The 21166-nt window shown below is 48.8% G+C and overlaps 1 protein-coding gene across 12 annotated transcripts in view; it reads right to left on the bottom strand.

The window, feature by feature from the left end:
• PTPRN2 (protein tyrosine phosphatase receptor type N2) overlaps nucleotides 1-21166 on the bottom strand; it is a 1018236-nt gene that overhangs the window by 930069 nt on the left and 67001 nt on the right. For 2 of the 12 annotated variants that reach the window (XM_078343306.1, XM_078343308.1), the window contains exon 1: nucleotides 189-19959. The exons of the other annotated variants lie outside the window; for them this stretch is intronic. The gene's annotated coding sequence lies outside the window, so the exon portion shown is untranslated. Of the gene's footprint in view, nucleotides 1-188; nucleotides 19960-21166 lie in introns of those variants that run through there. 12 annotated transcript variants of the gene reach the window in all.

The following is a 21166-nucleotide window of genomic DNA, read 5'->3' as shown; positions in this document are numbered from 1 at the left end:
GCACCAGCATCTGCTGCCTCCAAGCCACAGACAGGAGTCTTCAGAAGCCTGTGAGTGCTGGCTACTCGCTCATCGCCCTTCCTGAGCGGGGCTCACTGAAGATCCTGCTTTGAGGCCAGAATGGCCAAGGCCCTGGGACCCAGCTGCAAACAAGAAAGCATCTTCCCAGACAGCACCAACACACGTACCAACGGGAACGCCAGGACCCCTCGGCTGTGCAAATGCAGAGAAGCAGGTCTGTCAGGGAGTCACTGAACCTGAACCAGGACAGCCTCTGAGAAGGGGATGCAGGAGGCTTCACCACTGTCACCAGCACTGGCTTGGTACAGGGAACACACAGATTTCCTAATCCAGAAAATATAACAAAGCAGAGTTCAGTAATCTACACCCTGGCCTTTTCCTCCCGGGCCCCGCCAGCCTCCCCCTCTCTTCAGAGCTCACAGCCCCCACATCTCATCTGACCCTGTCACTGTCGGTTACTCCATGTCTTTGTCCTGTCTCCCTCTAGAGCCTTAAAAAAAGCAACCGTGTCCGAACCCCAGGGACCTGTCCCTACTGCCCAGAGCAGTCCTTCGATGACTGATGTTGTCACCGCAGCAGTGGCGGTGTCACCACTGTGGATTTCAATGCCAGAGCCCATCCCAGATGTGACTCCCGTCAAAGCCACATTTCCCTCCTCTCCATGCAGAAAACACTACAGCTTAGGACAGCGTGAGGCTCCGGGGTTATGCTAAATCACATTTTTTCCTAGGAATGCACCATCAGAGAAAAGGAAGGAGCAGTGTTTGAAGAGATGCTGTTTTTAAAAATCACCCTCATTTGTAACATTCTAGAGAGAGAGCAGGGTGCCCAGGCTCCACCCCATCTCCTCTGCCGAAAACACAATGCCCTGCACCTGGCAAAGCCTCCCTCTCCCTCACATTCTCAGATGTAAATGGAATGTGCCCTGCCCGCTGCAGGGGGTAAGAGTGAAGTGCCTGCCCATGGTGGGTGGGCAGTGCCTGGGCCATAGCTAACCTCCCCAATCTCAGCATACCCTCATCGGCAGCACAGACCCCTAGGACCAAGGAGTCCCCGCACCCCACTGAGATTTTCTAAACGTTTCTATCCAACCAAAACCAAAACTGTGTTAAACCAAGGCCAGGTATCCAGGAAGAAACATAAAGCCATTTCCACATTAAGAACCCCTATTCTAGGAATAAGAGCCTGAAAAGTGAGAGATTAAAGTGCCTCAGCCCGGAAGCAGGGCTGCCCCTGCCAGGCTGGGCGTGGGAGGACAGAGGCCCCCTGGACCCTCATCTCAGGCAGCCATGCAGTGAGAGCATCTTGCTTCTGTGGCCCAAGACTCAGATGAAAGCTGTGATTGCAATTTCAAAGACAAAAGGAAGAGAAAGGGAGGGAGGAGGAAGGCTTCGGGCTCCTCCCAGATCTGTCTCTGAGAAAAGCGAGGCAGCCCAGGAGGCTCCTGCCAGCCTGACTGTCCATCCCTGCCTGTGACTTGCAGACAGGGCTGAGGGCAAGGGGGCCAGCAGCAGACAGCGCTCACCCCTCTGCCAAGAGCCCTTGACCAAGGGACCTAAGTGTGGCCTGAACAGAAGAGGGCTCCAAAGGATTCTGACTGCTTCCCTGAGAGCCCAGAGCAGCCTGGGGACAAACGACAGCCCCTGCAGTGTCCCTCATCCCTGAGCACTCGCCCCGCCCCTCCCCTGGGCTGCCAAGCAAGGGGCTCCATCTCGTGACGTCCAGCCTCGGCCCCACCTTGGCCAGGTGACCCAGCCCCACCCTGCCTACTGCACATAGGGGTGGGCATTGCTCAGGCCCCTTCACCTGGCAATCCAGGGCCTGGAGACCCCCAATAAATCCTCCCCATTTCTAAGGCTTTCAATCACGGCCCCAGCCCTGTGTTTTGGGGACCCATGCCTTCCTTGCCTTGGCCACACTCAGTGCAGGCCACTTCTGGAGGTCGACACACATGGCTGCATTCCTCCCAGGGAAGGGTCCACAGCCAAACTGGGTGGCTGGGGGAGAGAGAATCACCCAGAAGATTCTGGAAACTTCAGCCTGAATGCCCCAGAGAGCAGGAAGATGGGTGCCCCATCCTGAGGACTGCATGGTGGCCTGGATCTTAGACCTACAAGGCAGGTCCCCAAAACAGTTATGAGTGACGTTGTCTCTGGCTGCTGCACACTCAATTGCCATGAACAATGGGAGCTGACCGTGCGGGCAATATTGGGCCAAGGTTTCTCCTGCAGGCACGAGAAACAGCCTCTGGGCATACTGCTGGCCCTGTTCCTGTGTGGACTCCAGTCTGTCCCCTGTGCTGGGAGGAGGGGCCCAAGGCTCACATTCCTTTCATGCTGGACCTGCTCTACTGGGCACAGATGTCACACATGAGCAGGAGCTGGGGGACACAGGAACATGGAGAAGTGACCATGTCTTGCTGAAAAGATGGATCCTTGGGGCCCAGGGACACCACGACTGGCCGCCTGCAATTCACCTCCACCCCCTACGCCTGGTCAGTCTGCCCCATCACAACGGTGATGTTTGTGTGCTCAGCAAAGGCTGGAAAGGCCAAGGTCCTCCTCACACCTTGGGCTTTTGTGAAGTCGGTTCTTATCTGAAGCTGGGGCCACAATTATAAGGCACTTCCTGATTCCAGCTTCTCACAGAAAAAGAACCAGCCCACTCCACCCCGGAGGGCGGCAGCAAGCTGGGCAGCAGGACAGCCATCAGGTCCTGTCATTTGCTTTTACGAAAAACAAAACCTCTTACATTAACTTCTTCATTTCAGGTTCCTAATTGCACAGATTTACTTAAACTCTTCTAAGAATAAGAAATTGTACCAAATTCAAGACATCTATCAGAATTTTCTGTTTTAAAGTACAGGAGTTCGTTTTTGGAAAACGTGCTATCGGCGCTATACGTTTCTCCTTCGTTAGTTTAAGGACATGACGGCAGCCACCTCAACTACATTTATTCTAAATGGCTCTTGGTTTTAATCAGCTCTTGGTTTTTCTGTCCTCAATTTCCTGAAAAGGGATAATACCCTCAAAAGAAGGATATTTGCTGAGTCATTCTTTGGGACTAAGGAAACACTTCTAATCTTGCTTTCATAGATTAAAAGTTAAAGATAGGCTTTGAAAAAATATCTGACAAAAAGCCTTGAACATTAAATACTGCAGGTGTAGGCAGTCGGGCTATGCCAAGGGATGAAACAGGCTAATCTCAGAGAACTTCAACCAGTAACTCTCATGGGCTGGATTAAAATGTAGTATGCCCCATAAAAGAACAGTACCAAAAGTGAGAATAAAGTGAAGAAAAATAGATGTATTGCTCAGGATTGCTGAGACATGGCACACGTGAATTACTCAGTCTAACCTGCTATACCTGTGTACTTTAGACACATGATTTAAAAGGTAAGCAAGCTTTTTTAGCAGGACAGGACTGATTTAGCTGTAGTCTCAGATGAAAGAGAGAAAACCCCAGTTGAGTTTCTCAGTCATTGCTAAAGCATCCTCTGACAAAAAGGCCTTATCATCTCTAGACCTTCCTTAGGAAATTAAAGTTACATCATCATCACCATCCTCGTCATGATGGAAACAGCCTCTCCCACACACTGATGTGCACGTGAACCAGCTGGGTCTTGTTACATATGCATTCCTATTCCCTGGGCCTGGGCAAACTGAAGATTCAGCATTTCCATTGCACTCCCTGGTGACACATCCCCTGGACTGCCCACCACACTGAGAAACAAGGGCAAACCCTTACATTGAAAACTTGGGTCAGCACATTATTAAAAATTATTAAAAGTAAGTTTAACAAACCCTTAACAATTTGTTTTCTGGTTCCAAATTCTTCATTGCCCCAGATAACAAATGATGAGCCTTTTACAAAGGATTTTAAGCCAGGCCCAGTGGCTCACACCTGTAATCCCAGCACTTTGGGAGGCCAAGGAGGGAGCATCACTAGAGGTCAGGAGTTCAAGACCAGTCTCTGCTAAAAAAAAATACAAAACAGCCAGGCATAGTGGTGTGTGCCTGTAATCCCTGCTACTTGGGAGGCTGAAGCAGGAGAATCACTTAAACCCAGGAGGTGGAGGTTGCAGTAAGCAGAGATTGTGCATTCCAGCCTGGGTGACAGAGTGAGACTCCACCTCAAAAAAATATATATATACATAGAGATATGTATATATAAGTTTAAATTAATTACGTGGGGAAAATCTTACATCAACTAATTTTTACCAGTATATTAGCTTCAGTTTTAAGACTGGATGTATATTTAATTATACACTGTAATTTAATTAAGATTTAAAAGACAAAAACTGCTTCCTGGCCCTGATGTTTAGAACTCTTACACTCAAGCTTAAAAGAAAAAAGGGGTTTATTTTGAAAACTTTATTTTTCAGTGATGAGACAGGAAAGAATATTGCCTTCTGCTACTTCAGGCCCCTGTCCACAAACACCACTCGCATGTGGGAGAGAGGAAACTTCACTTCCAATGATGAAAAAACAAATTAGATCCAATTGTTACTACAGTTTCCCCTTTTAACGCTGATACTTGCTACAGGCAACTGGATATGCCACGTGAGACTTTATCAGAGGATGGGACTGGTACTTTGAGAGGATGGTCTGAGGCGAATTTGAAAAATAATGTCTTTTCATCCTCCTCTCGAGCTTGTTACATTTCCAGTGTGCTTGGAATTCCTACCGTCCACTGTAGGTACAGGTTAATTGACACAGGACAAAAAAGAAAAACCACTGAAAACTCTGTAACAGTAAAAGCCCCCCAGGGAATTAGCAAGGCTCAGCTGGTGGCAGCGCTGCAGGGCACAGGTGCTGTGGGTTCTTAACAAAACCAGCTTGGGCTCGAAAACATTTGAAAAATGTGAGTTGAAATTTAACATACTCTTCCCTGCAGAAATCCCCCAAACCTTCACTACTCCAAATGGCCACGCAGGCTTCCCAGGAAAAATCCTACAGACGTTTGCCAAACGCCCCAGCCATAAAAACATCCATCCACTGCCTCTCACTGGGGTGCAGCAAAGTAGACAGCGGAATTAGAGTCGAAAAACGTGACAAAAACTGTTAAACGTCATCCAGCCCAGGGGTTTTCAATCTTAATCCCCTGGAGGGCCTGTTAGAACAAGGCTGCCGGGCCCACTCCCTGAGTTTCTGACCTGCCGGGTCTGCAGCAGGCCAGAGAATCTGCACTTCCAACAGTTCCCAGGCGACGCTGGTGCTCCTGGGTCCTGCTCCTCACGCAGCGGTTCAGGCAAGGTGCGCTTGCACAGGCGCTTGAGAGGCTCTGGGACAGGTCTGCTGGGAGCTGGGTTCTGCATCTTCTCACCTCCCTCTCAAGAGTCCAAACGTATGTGAGGCACTGAGCACTCAGGGAGCTCTTCCGGTAATGGGCTTTTTATCAGCTTTACGAAGCTGTTTTTCTATTTTCATTATTTTAAAACTCTTTTAACTATGACATTTTCGTGCCTTCCCAGACAAAGAAGCAACAACCCGCTTTCGGAGGCCATAGAGGGGAAATCGTCAGTTATTTCCTCCTGAAAGGAAAGCTGTCTTTTGTAATCTCTTATGTTTTAAATTATCCTCAGACTCTCTCCCCACCTGGTGCTAGAGCCAAGCAAACAGAGCACTGCCCAGTGACTCCAAGCAACTCAGCGCCTCTGTACCTCCTGATTGCAGCAGACTAAGCATCCCCGTTCAGGAGGCCCCGCCCAATTTCAGCAGACGAAGCGTCCCGTTCAGGAGGCCCCGCCCAATTTCAGCAGAAGGAGCGTCCCAGTTCAGGAGGCCCCGCCCAATTTCAGCAGAAGGAGCGTCCCAGTTCAAGAGGCCCCGCCCAATTTCAGCAGACGGAGCATCCCCGTTCAGGAGGCCCCACCACTGCATTTGTCCACCCAGGACATGATCAACGGGACAACCCTGAACGTGGGAACAGCTTGCCTTCCGCTGGGAATCCGTTTACTGCGCCTCTGAAGAAGGAGAGCCGGCACCACGAGAATGGAGGACTTGGAAATAACAGTACCAGACTGTGACGATTCTACCCAGAGAATGGAAAGAGCTCTTGGCGAGGAATAAAAAGTTTCAGATAATTTGTATCATAAAAGCCTAGAAAATTAAGAAAATGCAGAAAATCACAGTGAATAAAATAATACCAGTTTACTTCATTACCCAGAGATAAATTCCAAGTTAATATTTTTGTTTTCAGCCATTTTTCTCTGCATGTATGAAAGACGGGATCATACTGTACACACAACTTACTTTTGTTTTTGTCCTACTTTTCCATTCTGGGGTACATGTGCAGGGTAAGCGTGTGCCACAGTGGTTTGCAGCACAGAGCACCCCATCACCTGGGTATTAAGGCCAGCGTCCATTGGTGGTCCTTCCTGGTGCTCTCCCTCCCCCACCCACAACAGGTGCCCAGTCTGCGTGTTCCCTGCCATGTGTCCATGTGTTCCCATCATTCAGCTCCCACTTGTAAGTGAGAACATGCTGTGCTTGGTTTTCTGTTCCTGCATTAGTTTGCTGAGGATAACAGCTTCCAGCTCCACACATGTTCCTGCAGAGGACATGATCCGGTTCCTTTCTGTGGTTGCATAATATTCCATGGTGTGTAGGTGCCACACTTTCTTTATCCAGTCTCTCACCAAGGAGCACTTAGGCTGGCTCCATGTCTCTGCTATTGTGTACACAGAACTTTACAACCTGCACTTTTTACTTATAACACATTGTGAACCATCATCCCCTGTCCTTAGCATTTCTCATCATCATGAACTTCAATCACTGCTTACTATTTCCTTTTTTTTTAGAAAAAAGAAAGGAAGAAAAAGAGAGAGAAAGAAAAAAATAAAAGCAAGAAAGAGAAAAAGGGAGAGAGAACAAGAATCTTGCTCTATTGCCCAGGCTAGAATGCAGTCTAAAAATGGGTATTAAAAACCTCTTTTATGCCAATAAATGTGCTTAACAATGGAGACAGGAAGGAATAAGGGAGGAAAATAACAAAGAAGCAGCCAAACAATATTTCATTTAAATCTGTGAAATGCTGTGCAATTCCTGAGGAGTGATTTACTTCCAATTTTATGATCACTTTTAAAATAGGTGTGATATGATACGAAAAATGTATGTTTTGTGGATTTGGGGTGGAGAGTTCTGTAAATATTTATTAAGTTTACTTATTTCAGGTCTGAATTCAAGTCCTGGATAGCCTTGTTAATTTTCTATCTCGTTGATCTGTCTAATATTGACAGTGGGGTGTTAAAATCTCCCACTATTATTATGTGGGAGTCTAAGTCTCTTTGTAAGTCATTAAGAACTTGCCTTATGTATCTGGGTGCTCCTGTATTGGGTACGTATATATTTAGGATCGTTAGCTCTTCTTGTTGCATTGATCCTTTTACCATTATGTAATGTCCTTCTTTGTCTCTTTTGGTCTTTGTTGCTTTAAAGTCTATTTTATCAGAGACAAGAATTGCAACTCCTGCTTTTTTTTTCTCTCTCTCCATTTGGTTGGTAAATCTTCCTCCATCCCTTTGTTTTGGGTCTTTGTGTATCCTTGCATGTGAGATGGGTCTGGATGCAGCATACCAATGGGTTTTGGTTTTTTATCCAATTTGCCTGTCTGTGTCTTTTGACTGGGTCATTTAGTCCATTTCAATTTAGGATTAATATTGATATCTGTGAGTTTAATACTGCCATTTAATGCTGGCTGGCTGTTTTGCCCATGAGTTGATGTAGATTCTTCATTATGGTGATGCTTTTACCTTTTGGTATGTTTTTGGAATGGCTGATACTAGTTGTTCCTTCCTATGTGTAATGTTTCTTTCAGAAGCTCTTGTAAAGCAGGCCTGGTGGTGATGAAATCTCTGAGTACTTGCTTGTTTGCAAAGGATTTTATTTTTCCTTCACTTATGAAGCTGAGTTTGACTGGATATGAAATTCTGGGTTGCAAGTTCTTTTCTTTAAGGATGTTGAATATTGGCCCCCACTCTCTTCTGGCTTGTAGGGTTTCTGCTGAGAGATCTGCTGTGAGTCTGATAGATAGGTTTCCCTTTGTGGGTAACCTGACCTTTCTCTCTGGCTGCCCTTAGTATTTTCTCCTTCATTTCAACCATGGTGAATCTAACAATTATGTGCCTTGGGGTTGCTCTTCTTGAGGAATATCTTTGTGGTGTTCTCTGTATTAACTGGAGTTGAGTATTGTCCTGCCTTGCTAGGTTGGGAAGTTTTCCTGGATAGTATCCTGAAGAATATTTTCCAGCTTGGATTCATTCTCTTTGTCACATTCAGGTACACCTATCAAACGTAGATTAGGTCTTTTCACATAGTCCCATATTTCTTGGAGACTTTGCTCATTCCTTTTTAGCCTTTTCTCTAACCTTGTCTTCTTGTTTTATTTCATTAAGTTGGTCTTCGACCTCTGATATCCTTTCTTCTGCTTGATCAATTTGACTGTTAAAACCTGTGCATACTTTGCAAAGTTCTCATATTGTGTTTCTCAGCTCTATTAATTCACTTATATTCCTCTCTAAATTGTCTTTTCTCATTAGCATTTTGTCAAACCTTTTTTCAAGGTTCTTAGTTTCTTTACATTGGGTTAGAACATGTTCTTTTAGCTAACAGAAGTTTCTTATTATATACCTTCTGAAGCCTGATTCTGTCTATTCATCACACTCATTCTCCATCAGGCCTTGTTCCATTGCTGATGAGGAGCTGAAATCAGGAGAGACATTCTGATTTTGAGTATTTTCAGCCTTTTTGCACTGGTTTCTTCCTATCTTTGTGGATTTACCCACCTGGTATCTTTGTAATTGCTGACTTTCAGATTGGGTCTCTGAGTGGACATCCAGCTTGTTGGTGATGAAGTTTTTTCTGTTTCTTAGTTTTCCTTCGGTGGACGCCCCTCCCCCACAGAGCTGGATCTTCCTGGGTTCAGCTGTGCTTGCTGTGAAACTCTCAATCCTCAGTGCTTCCAATTGCTGTTTTTTGTGGGGGCGCTGTGCTGAAACAGCAGTGTGGAGATTCGTGGCACTCCTCTGCCCGGGAGTCTCCCAGTCTGGCTCCCTGCTTCAGTCCCCCCTTCTATCAGCTGAATGGGTGACTCTGCCTTCTCAGAGCTCCAAATGCCAACTAAAAGGGCACCCAATCCCATACACTCCGCACTGAGAACAGCCGCGCCAGCCAAAAGAGTCATGCTGGTGACGTGTAGGGCTCCTCTGCTGGGAATCTCCTGGTCTGTGGGCAACAAAAATTCGTCTGGAAGTGTGGCGTCCACTCACTCTCTGCGCCTTCACTGGGAGCTACAATCCTGAGCTGCTGCTAATCGGCCATCTTGGATCTCTCCCCACTGCTTACTATTTCTACACATGCACATCATCTCACTAACCAACTCGCTCTTGAAGAAACTTTACATTGTTTCTAACAGTCCCCACTAAAAATAATACTGCAATTGCAATCTTAATTGTAAATCCTTAGAGATATCTCTGATTGTTTCCTCTTAGGATAAATTCCCAAGAACCGAATTCTAGATATTTTAAAGGTATTTATGGAAGATTTTCAAAATATATTTCCAAATTGCCCCATCACCAACAGAATATGAGTGCACCTCAAAACCTCAGCTTCTTAACTTGTTAAAAGATAAAATATGTTCCCCTCCTTACCCTATAGGGTCGCCAGGAGAATCTAGGGCTATAACAAAACATGAACTCTGATGCAGGTAGAATTAACATCACATCATAAATCACTCAGGGACATGCCTCTTTTTTCCACACTGTATCACTGAGGAATAAGTCTGAACCATCATTAGTCAAAAAATATATAAAGAAAATAAAATAATATAAGCCCATGGGACACTTCTAGCAAAATGAAGCCTCTAGGCAAGGCCATGTTTTAGGATCTGTAATGTAATTTAATCCACCTCCAGAACCACCAAGACGGAGTAAAAGCTTTGCGTTCCACGTGCAGCTGTGTGTGTGCTCCATGAACGTGCAGAATTATCTCTACTGGCTGGTTCCCAAGCCATTCTTTCTCTAGAAAGGTGACATCTAATTGTGTACAATATGCTATGTCCAAGTCCCCCTTTCATGACCAGAGAAAAATTAACAAAGGGCTGTCAACAGTCTCCTAAAGTTAAATCACAATAAAGAAAAAGTCCTGAGCTGTAACACAAAGACACATTTAATCTGAAAGCATGCATTTCTGCCTCTGCCTTTTGGCTTAGAGGACTTCATTCTTCTCTGGACGGGGAGAAGAAGGAAAAAGGAGAGGAAGAGGAAGAAAAGGAGAATGAAGTAGGAGGGAATGGAGGAGCTGGTGGGGTGGTGGCCCGAGCATGCACCTCATGTCCTTAAGGGATTCAATGTGATGCCAAATAACATGAGCCCAAATAGTGCCTGCCATAAGCAGGCATCCAGTAATCCAGAGCGACCTCTGTTCACAACACACTGAGCACCGCTGGGCAGCTACTGTGGGTCAGACGCCACACAGGTACAGCAGGAAGCACAGAGCCCGCCCACGTCCTCACATGCAGCGGCCCAGGGACCATATCAGGGATGCAGAGGGCCAGGAAGGCAAAGAACTAAAATTTCCACAGGGCTTGGGATGTGCTCTGGTGTGGGGCACAGGAGGCTGGTGCTGAGCCATCATACAGCTTGGAGAGGGCAAGTTCTGGGGGAAGCACAGAGAAAGCAGAGGTTCCATGGGAGGCTGCAGCTTTGGATGACTCCAGTGCAGCAGGTAGGCCATTAGGAGCATGCAGGAAAGCGGGGCACACACGAGGAAGTTCCCTCTCCCCAGAGGTGCCAGGTGCACGCAAGGCCACCACTGGCAGCAATCGTGAAGAACATGGTCAAGGCTGAGGGCTCTACAGTGAGACTGCTGATGGAACCCAGGTTTGTGCCCAGCTTTGTCATCCTTCAGTAGAATGATGTGAGTGACTGGCCACACAGGTGTGGTGGGAATTGTGTAGAGCAAAGCGCTTCAGAGGCTTCCTGAGCCAAGCGCATGAGACAGCAACCGACCCAGGCCCCCACTCGCCTGGCACCTACTGCATCTAACGCCCACACTTCATTTATTTTGCTTATCATCCGTCTTCTCCTTGAATGGGAGCCCCCACAGGCCTGAGGCCTACAGGAGCTCCATGAACAGTGAACTACTGGCCACCAAGGTGGTACTATGATGACGGTGACAGCCATGGAAGAGTGTGGCCACTGGCTCAAACGGCCTCAATCCTCTCCTGGCCCCCTTCCACCCAGGCTTGGCCTCCGGCTCACTGTGACACAACCAGGCGGACATGAGGGCCTCTGGAGGCCTGGTGTCTCCTCACCACCCTGCCCCTCCACCATCACCATGGGAAAGATGCACCTGGCCAGCCCAATGGTCACAAGAGCAGGACGACAGATGCATGGGCAGAGATACTCGGGCCAGCCCAGCCTGAAGCAGCCACCTCAATCATGAAGGACACCGCTCTGTGTTCAGGGTGGTTCGATTGCTGGCCGATACCAGGGACTCCAACCTGACTAGAGAGGCCCCAGTACGGTCAGCCGAGGAAAATCAGGAGGTTACCAGGGTGGAACGAGCTCTGAGCTGGGGTTTGAAGGGTGGACAGGCAGGGAGAGGGGTAGGTCAGAACAGACATCCAGGAGGAATCCGCAAGACACAGGGACTGGATGTGGGGCAAGGACCACACACAGAGAGGTAAGTGAGCACCGTCCAGGGGACAGCCCCACAGTGAGCAGGAGACCCCCCCACACGCACACACACACGGAGGTCAGTAAGGACCATCCAGGGACAGTGCCAAAGTGGGCAGACCACACACACACACACACACACACACACACACACACACACATACAGAGGTCAGTGAGCACCATCCAGGGACAGCGCCACAGTGGGCAGGAGACCACACACACACACACACACACACACACACACACACATACACACACAGAGGTCAGTGAGCACCATCCAGGGATAGTACCACAGGGGGCAGGAGACCACATACACACACACACACGCACACACACACAGAGGTCAGTGAGCACCATCCAGGGACAGCGCCACAGTGGGCAGGAGACACACACACACACACACACACACACATACACACACGGAGGTCAGTGAGCACCATCCAGGGATAGTACCACAGGGGGCAGGAGACCACATACACACACACACACACACACAGAGGTCAGTGAGCACCATCCAGGGACAGCGCCACAGTGGGCAGGAGACCACACACACACACACACACACACACACACACACACAGAGGTCAGTGAGGACCATCCAGGGACAGCCCCACAGGGAACAGGAGACCACACACACACACGCGTGCACACACACACGGAGGTCAGTGAGGACCATCCAGGGATAGCCCCACAGGGAGCAGGAGACCACACACACAGACGTGTGCGCACACACACACACACACACACAGAGGTCAGTGAACACCATCCAGGGACAGTGCTACAGAGGGCAGGAGACCACACACAAACACGGAGGTCAGTGAGGACCATCCAGGGATAGCCCCACAGGGAGCAGGAGACCACACACACACTCACACACAGAGGTCAGTGAACACCATCCAGGGACAGTGCTACAGAGGGCAGGAGACCACATACAAACACGGAGGTCAGTGAGGACCATCCAGGGATAGCGCCACAGGGGCAGGAGACCACACACACAGACGTGTGCGCACACACACACACTCACACACAGAGGTCAGTGAACACCATCCAGGGACAGTGCTACAGAGGGCAGGAGACCACACACAAACACGGAGGTCAGTGAGGACCATCCAGGGATAGCGCCACAGGGGCAGGAGACCACACACACACACACACACACACACACACACACACACACAGAGGTCAGTAAGGACCATCCAGGGACAGCCCCACAGGGAGCAGGAGACCACACACACACACACACACACACACACACAGAGATCAGTGAGAACCGTCCAGGGGACAGTCCCACAGTGGGCAGACAGCAGGAGACGACACTGGGGTCATCTGAAGGCTTTCGATGGTGGGCAGGACCGTGAACTGAAGCAGTCAGCAAGGGCTCCCGCAGGCTGTCGAGCAGTGAGGGGACATCTGAGGAGGTGTATCTGGCAACACACCTGTCAGAGCTGATCAGAATAAGGGGAGTCAGGAGTGAGGAGGATGGATGGATCATCAGGGCCAGGATGATGAAGGAGGAACAGGGGAAGTCAGGGTCAGGGCAAGGGTGTGGCTGTGACTCAGCAACTGAGAGAAGGAAGGATCTGCCCTGCTCCAAGGGTGTGGTGAAGGCAGCCTGCAGGGAGCTGGTGAGGAGCAGGTTCAAAAGCAGCTCTGTCCCTATGGGTGTCCGGGCAATGCGGTTCACTCAGGAAGGGGCTTCAGCAGGAAGGAAGCTGAACTCACGGGGTAGGATTGCAAGATCTCTTCAGAGGTGGAAGCTGATGCAGGTGGAGGTGGGTGGTTTCTAAAGATAAGAAGGGGAGGGAGAAGGAGGGCCGTGGAGGGAGAGAGAGCAGGAGGATGAGCTGCTGTTGAAGAGACAGGCTCCACATGCGGCCTCCACCCAGCTGGGACCAGCAGACGGGGCTGTGGCTCACAGGGTTCTTGGTGAAACGTGGCACCAAATGCACGCTTCGCTTCCTTTCCTTGCTGGTCCATCAGTCACAGCATTGCAAGAGTGCTCCCTGCTCCCTGCTGTGCAATCCGGAGCTGGAGCTGGAGACCCCTCTACCGCTGCAGACAGGGCTGGCGGGGCGTCTCAGGCAGCACATCTAAGGCCTCACCAAGCCATTCGCCCGCCCCGCAGGAAAGAGTTCAGCATCCTGGCGGCAAGTCTGCCATTGAGGCCACACTGGGACTTGGTATGCAGTCCCCATTTCTTCTTTCTGGAAACCCAAGTTAAAGATCAAGGTGGCACAGAGCCAAAGCGTAGGATCCAGGATCGGAATGACACAGGTGCGTGGAGTTACCTCAAAGCCTGTCTCCTCTGACTGGCGGCCCCCGGCCTCATTTCCATCTCTGTCATGGGCTCTGCCGACAACACGCTGGGGAAGAAACCACACGTCCACCAGCGCCCGCAGGCAGGTGGACCAGGGCAGCGGGGCCTGTCCTCTGTCCACACAGGGCGCTGGCTTGAAGCCACACAGAGAGCTGGTGTGCACACAGAGGGACGGTGACCTGCAGTGCTCTGTCCGCGCCTGAGGGGCTGTCAACAATTCCAAGCATCTTGGATAGTCATTCAACCCAGCAAGCACCAGCTCAAGGGTGCTCACAGCCCTCAAATGTGCACTTGAGGCCAGGCTCCGAGGAGAGCACGGTGATAGAGGGCGAGACATAAGTCAACCTTAAAAAGCCATTCTCTCGGTAGAGAAGGACAGGCGCACGGACCCGCAGGCGTAGAGAACCACAGGCGCACGGAACCACAGCTGCGTTTCCAGAGCTGCCAAGGAGCCAACAATGTTGCAGATCTTTGATCGGTGGAGACGCTGAGAGAGACACCTCACAGCCCGCACTCCCCAGATCTCAAGGCCACGCCTGTAAACCTGTTTCCTGCTGTGCAGGGGCACATTTCCCTGGGCCTGGTTCTATCAGGGACTATTTAGCATGCTTTCAACTTTAAGACTCAGCATCCTTGGCTTCTCCCTCTTGGGTCCTGGGGGTGCCTCAGCGACAGAACAACTCAGAAGTCCAGGATGCTCTGACGAAACTTTATTTCAGCAACTCAGCCCATGGTGCCCATGGCAGGTGCTCAATAGACCACCGCTGAAGAAGTGAGTGAATTAATGACTGCTTTCTCAAATTCCCACCCCATGAAAACCTCATTTGTGCTAAGTATGTGTGTTCACTCTCTCGCTCTGTCCATCTCTGTCTCTCCCCCTGCAGAGTCCAGGCTAAGGCTATCTCACTCTCTTCAGTTTTATCTTTTCCACAATTTCACTTCTTAAAAGGATTCTGCCCTTCTTTGCATCCTTTTTAACTCCCTCTTCTATTCCTAACCCCTATTCTCTTTTATTTTCATATTGTAATCACAAAATAATTCACAGATATCAGAAATTCTCCCATTTGATAAAAAAAAATACTATAATTCCATGTAAGAGAAATAGCTATGGTGTTTAAAAACTGAGGAGAAAGAGAAAAATTGTGAGTAGGTCAGATTTGAATATAAAAAATAACCAAACAAGATAAAGGTAGATTCTTCTCAGAGCCACTCGCTGAGAAATTACATGTGCTGTGTCCCCAGCAGCGGAAGAGCTGTCACCCAGGAAGCCAAAGAAATGTACTTACTTCCCAACCTCCCACAGATTCCTTCCACCCACGTGGGGTCACACGGGGTTGGCAAAGAACCTTCCTTGAGTAATAGAACCACTATTGATAGGTGATTTTGAATTTATTTTTCTCAAGTCAAACTGTTGAAAGTTGGTCAGGAGTTGATGACAAGAAACGCAAAGTGGAATTTTCTGGCACGTTTGACCCTGCACCTCTGAGATAAGATGGCGGCGAAACCTCCTCTGGATGTTCTTTCCTTTTCCTTTCCCTCCTCACCTCACAACACCAAGAGGCAGCTGGATGTGCTGGTGTGGTCAGGGTGGCTACGCAATGCTAGTTGCACTTCAAGGTTTACCCCCATCCTGGGTCCTGGGACAAGACCTCAAAAGCACAGTGTGGTCTGTGATGTTATTTAAGTTGATAGGACAGAGACTGTCTATTGAAATACGAATGCGCATATCACATCAGCCTGTGTAGAAATTGAAAGGGAGAATCCGCAGTTCACAGAGGGGCTTTTCCCTTCCAGTTCTCCTGAACCATGCACAACTTGTAGGATAAAGAATGAGGATCCTAACATGAGAAAGGAGGCCATCCACACAGGCCTGGGCCTGGCGCCATCTCCCCCAGACCTGCCTCTGTAGACATGCCCTGTGCCCTGCTTGGAAAATGCAAACTTCTCCCAGCAACCCTGGCCGCACAGCTTTGCCTCTCACGTAATCGCACACATCAGCCTCACCCATGTTTCCAGCAAAGCGTCATGTCCCAGCACACCCCTGGGCATCAGTGAGAGGCATGGTGGGAGGAGCATGTTGTTCACAGCTCCTTGGGTACAAATGGGCTGTTCTCACAGAACCCCAGAAAGAAGCTGGGGTTCCCACATGCACACTGCTAAGAGAAAGCATCCAGTCTGAAAATTCTGGAAAAGGCAAGCCTATAGAGTCAGTGAAAAGATCAGCAGTTGCCAAGAATTCAGGGAGGAAAGGGAGATGTGATATGTGAAACAGGATTTTTTAGGGCAGTGAGGCTGTTCTATATGTTATTGTAATGGTGGATAAATGACATGCATTTATCAAAGCCCACTGAACTTTATAGCACAAAGAGGAACCTTAATCTATGCAAGTTTAACCGAAAAAATGAAGGAGACTGCAGATCCCAGGATGGAATGCCACACAGACGGTGATGACAGAATCCTGTGGCATCACTAACGTGTGAATCCCCCACTGACACTGACAGGGCAGCAGAAGTGCTAACTTACACAGCTCTGGAAATGAGCAGAACCTGTAAAACTGAAAGCAAAAGACACTATCTGTAAGCACCGTGTTCTAGCTGATAAAGCCGTTTCCCAAGAGGTGCCAGCTAGGTACCAACTGACTCTGCCACACATGCATGCCAACTGAACAGTGAGGCTAGTGGCTGGCAGGTGGTGGGAGCAGGTTCTCCCTGTTGGAGTAGAGGTTACAGATAAGCAGGAGGCAATGGCTGGAATGATCCACATGGTGAGAGCCCAGAGTTGGAGACGTGAATAAGAGCTCATGGTTAGCTTAGGATAGACACAGATGGTGACAGATAGAAATATTTATAAATATGTGTATATTCCCAGATCTCACATGCAGTGACACACACACATACATACATGCATGCACACGCATGCATCTCCTTGCTCTGTCAGCTGACATGTCCTACAGGCAAGGTCATCCCCACAGTAGTGAGCACACGCCATGCCCAGAACTTGATTTCTGAAACTATTCTCAGATAAAAGGGACTAGGGCTGCTTGGAGAAATGGCTAATTCTAAGACTGAGACAGGAAACACACAAGATGAGCCTAAAGCTCTTGTCGTATCAGAAAGGAAGAAAGTATTTCCAAAAAGCCATAATGATAGACATATTCAAAGGGACAGTTTGCTTGAGACCACGGAACAGGCTCCCAGTGGCCAAAGCGGGAACACTGTGAGCAAACAAAATGAAAAGTATTGTGTTACAGCCCAAAATATAACATAAATCGTTGAATAAATAAACGAGAAGAAAGAGGCAAATCTCCTATGCAGAATTCCAAACAATTTCTGTCTATTCTCTGCCCTCAAGGAAGCAGAGCATGGCGCCTCACTCACAAGTGTGGGTTTACACTGTCGGCCAGCAGCCACAGTGATCACACATACTGAGCCGATGTGATGAGAAGGCGCTTCACCCCCGTCTTCCTCCCCAGAACTCAAAAGCATCAGATAAATACAAGCCAAGGGACATTCTACAGACATGACCAGGCCTCCTCACAACTGTCAGGGTCATCAAAAGCAAGGAAAGCCTGAGAAAATGACACAGCCAAGAGGAGCCCCAGGAGAAATGACCATGAATCCTAGGACAGAGGAAATTACTTCATTAGGTAAAAACTAAGGAAATCTAAATAAAATGTGGAATTTAGTTAACAGTCACATATCCATTATTGGTTCCTTAATTACAACAAACTCTGTACTAATGTAGGAAGTTAATTGGGAAACTGGATGTGAAGATATGAGAACTCTCTGTTCTACTTTCAGTTGTTCTGTAAATCTAAAACTCTTCTGAAAAATAGTTTATTACAGACAGAGAAAGAGAGAGATAGCCATGTGATGGAATATATAAAGCCATCGGAATGCTATAGGTTAATATTTCTTAACATAGTAATAGGTTTATGCTATATTACGTTTTAAAAAACAAGATGTAAATGTGGCAGATGGAAAAGGCAGCCCCGAAGCTTACCCGCGGTCATTTGTGCTGGGCAGTGGGAACGTATCGGCCTTTTATTTTCTTCCTTTTCTGCTTATCCGTATTGCAAATTTTCTTCAAGGAATGTGTTAACATCTTTTTAACCCATTATGAAAAATTGTACAAGTTTTGCTTTATTCAAAGCTCAGTAAAAAGCCACTGATATACTAGGTTGAGATTTTAAAGGGTGTGATTTAGATGCCCTCTCACGACAGGCTTTATCCACCCACAATGACTGCACAGGTCTGTCTCAGCTTTTTTGTTTTCTTTGAGACGGAGTTTTGCTGTTGTTACCCAGGCTGGAGTGCAATGGCACAATCTCGGCTCAACATAACCTCCGCCTTCTGGGTTCAAGCAATTTTCCTGCCTCAGCCTCCCGAGTAGCTGGGACTATAGGCGCGCACCACCATGCCCAGCTAATTTTTGTATTTTTAGTAGAGACGGGGTTTCACCTTGTTGACCAGGATGGTCTTGATCTCTTGACCTCGTGATCCACCCGCCTCAGCCTCCCAAAGTGCTGGGATTACAGGCTTGAGCCACCGCGCCCGGCCTGTCGGTCTCAGCTTTAAAGCGCCCAGCACTCTGCATCAACACCACTTGCATGGAAAGATGGGGATAGAAGCCTACAAGCTGCGATCATTAACAGCTCGCTGTTTCGCCCACGACTGACCCAGAAGGGTTATTCAGGTGGCCCTAATCTTTCTCCTTTGTCCACTGAGGGTGTTCGGACCTCACTGCAGGTATACCTGGTGTACCTCTGGCTGTTTGTGGATAGCTCTTGAAAACACAGCAGTACATTCTCCTCGTCTATCAATGAGGAGGGACGGCCACGAAGGGGAGAGGCTGGAGGGAGGAAGGGCAGGAGAATGCACGGCCATATAGAGATGACCCCAGGATGGCAGCAAGGGGCATTCCTCAGAAGGAAGTGGGCTGCCCAGTCCCTGAACAAGTGTGGGCCTGGCAGGGGTGTTCCTCAGGTGTTTGTGATTTAGTTAAACCTCTGTGGTCCACAAAGAGAACTATCTCAGCTGTGTCCACTTAGGTGTCCCTGTGAGACACGACACATCCCCGAATCCCAGGTTACAACGATGCCTCCCACTGGCAAAAAGAATCCATGTGTGCAGCAATCCCACCTCCTCCTCAGTGCCCCAAAGGCTCACGGGTGAGTCAAAGAGAAACAAAAGAAAGAAGGATGACTACTTTCCAGACACATCACCCAGCAACATGTACGTTTACTTGACTTTGCTTTTTCCTTACTTAAAGCAAATGAGATCATTCAGAAAATACTTACGTGATGAAAACATAAGCGGATGAATCCGCCCCATCCATTTGGTTAACGGTAAAACAAAAGCAGGAAAACACCTCGCAGATATAACAGCCATGGCTGACTTCCCCCAAAACAATCACCATCCACCTGCCTCAAAGTCACTGGCACGTGTCTGGTTTGGTGCCCTGGACCTGCTCTCTCTCAGGTGTGTCATTGTGAGTCCTCTGCTGAGTCACAGGAGAGAAAATCATCTGAAGAAAAGAATTCCATGACCACTCTTACTTTATTTCCACAGTACTCTTGCTTGACTAAATAATTTGTGAAAGACGGTGATCAGGAAAGAGCAGGCAGATGGCAATATGGCAAGGTGAACCGGGACACAGAGAGAGAAGGGCAGCCCGAGCACACAGTGGCCACGCACCCCAGCTGACGCTTCCCTCCCAGCCAGTGTAATGTTTACACCCAGCATCTCGACATCAGGAAGAACCTTACAGAGCAGTTTCCCAGCCACTCAATTCAGCTGCATCACCCACTGCTCCCAGCGGGCATAGGTCCAAGGGGCTTCTTCCACTTCATTTCCTGTTCGCCTTTCTCAATCGCCTGTTATGCAAGCCAGGACTCACCATCAGCCTCTCGATCCCTCGTTCCTGGCTCTCCTCCTGTCTCCCTAACCACTTTCCAACCTCCCCTCCCAGTTCCTTTCCTCTGCCTGTTTTCACCCACATACCACTGAAATACCAGCGTCTACCAAACTTTCACTCTCAACGCCACCCACATTTCATCCTCTGTCTGGGTCATCTCTCTATAGCCATGACTTTAGTCAGGGATGATTCCTAAATACATTTCAAAACCTTTTCCAAGAGTTCCAACCTGCATAGTCCAGTCTTCCTGGATGTTGTGACCTCTATCACACAAACATTTCATACTTGATACTCCAAGGCTAAGCCCATTTCACTGCTCCCCTCCCCACCTACCATGATATCCAGGGACATACTGGTGATGCCACCTCCTAGAAGTCCCTCTGGCCCTCTCCCCCAAGCCCTGGTTGCCTGGCCATCTCTTGTCTCAAAGGCCTCCATAGCTTTAAGCTATTTCCCTTCTAATTCATTCTCCTCTCTCCTATAATCAAAAGTGAATCATTCCAGCCAGCACAGTGGCTCACACCTGTAATCCCAGGGCTTTGGAAGGCTGAGGCAGAAGGATCACTTGAGCCCAGGAGGTAGAGACCACCCTGTCTCTAAAAGAAACACATAATTTAAATTTTAAAAAATTAATGAAAACCCTCCAATAACATGCCACTCCAACAATCTGCCAGCCTCTTCCATATGAAGCCAAAAACTCCTTACAAGTGGGCAGCCACATTCATGGGGCTTCCTGCCTGCTATTCCTGCATGCGGCAAGGCTCTTCTCCCCACCGCACCAGGGAAAGGCGTCTCTAGTAAACTGAAGCCAAGCAGACCCACTCGTGAGTCCTGTGACTCCTTCCAAACCACCAGACTCGGGGGCCCTGGGCCCCAGCACAGTGCCTCACTCTGATTTTGAGCGGGCCACACATGATTCATCCACACACCACTTTACAAAGGCCAGCAGGACAGAAAGGATGCACAGCATTGGTTCCACAGTGTGGTCCTCGCTGAAGACAGGTGGTGGCATTTAACCCCATTCCTGTCCCATGGTTGAGGGCTGCCCCACAGATTTGTCTCCTCACTTTGGGAGTACATACCCCCAAGGCCAAGCAGCCCACAGCCTTGGAGGAGGCAGAGTGCAGGCAGCACCCAAGCAAGGCACCTGTCACCGCCCACCACAGCTGCACTGTGGGCTGACAGGATGGGTCACACACGGGGAAGTCCAGACGTGACCCTGTACCTAACTCCCT

Source organism: Callithrix jacchus, chromosome 11, assembly GCF_049354715.1.
Source record: "Callithrix jacchus isolate 240 chromosome 11, calJac240_pri, whole genome shotgun sequence".
NCBI classification, from domain to species: Eukaryota; Metazoa; Chordata; class Mammalia; order Primates; family Cebidae; genus Callithrix; species Callithrix jacchus.
The sequence above is the reverse complement of the archived record's forward strand: the minus strand, read 5'-3'. Positions and strand labels throughout refer to the sequence as shown.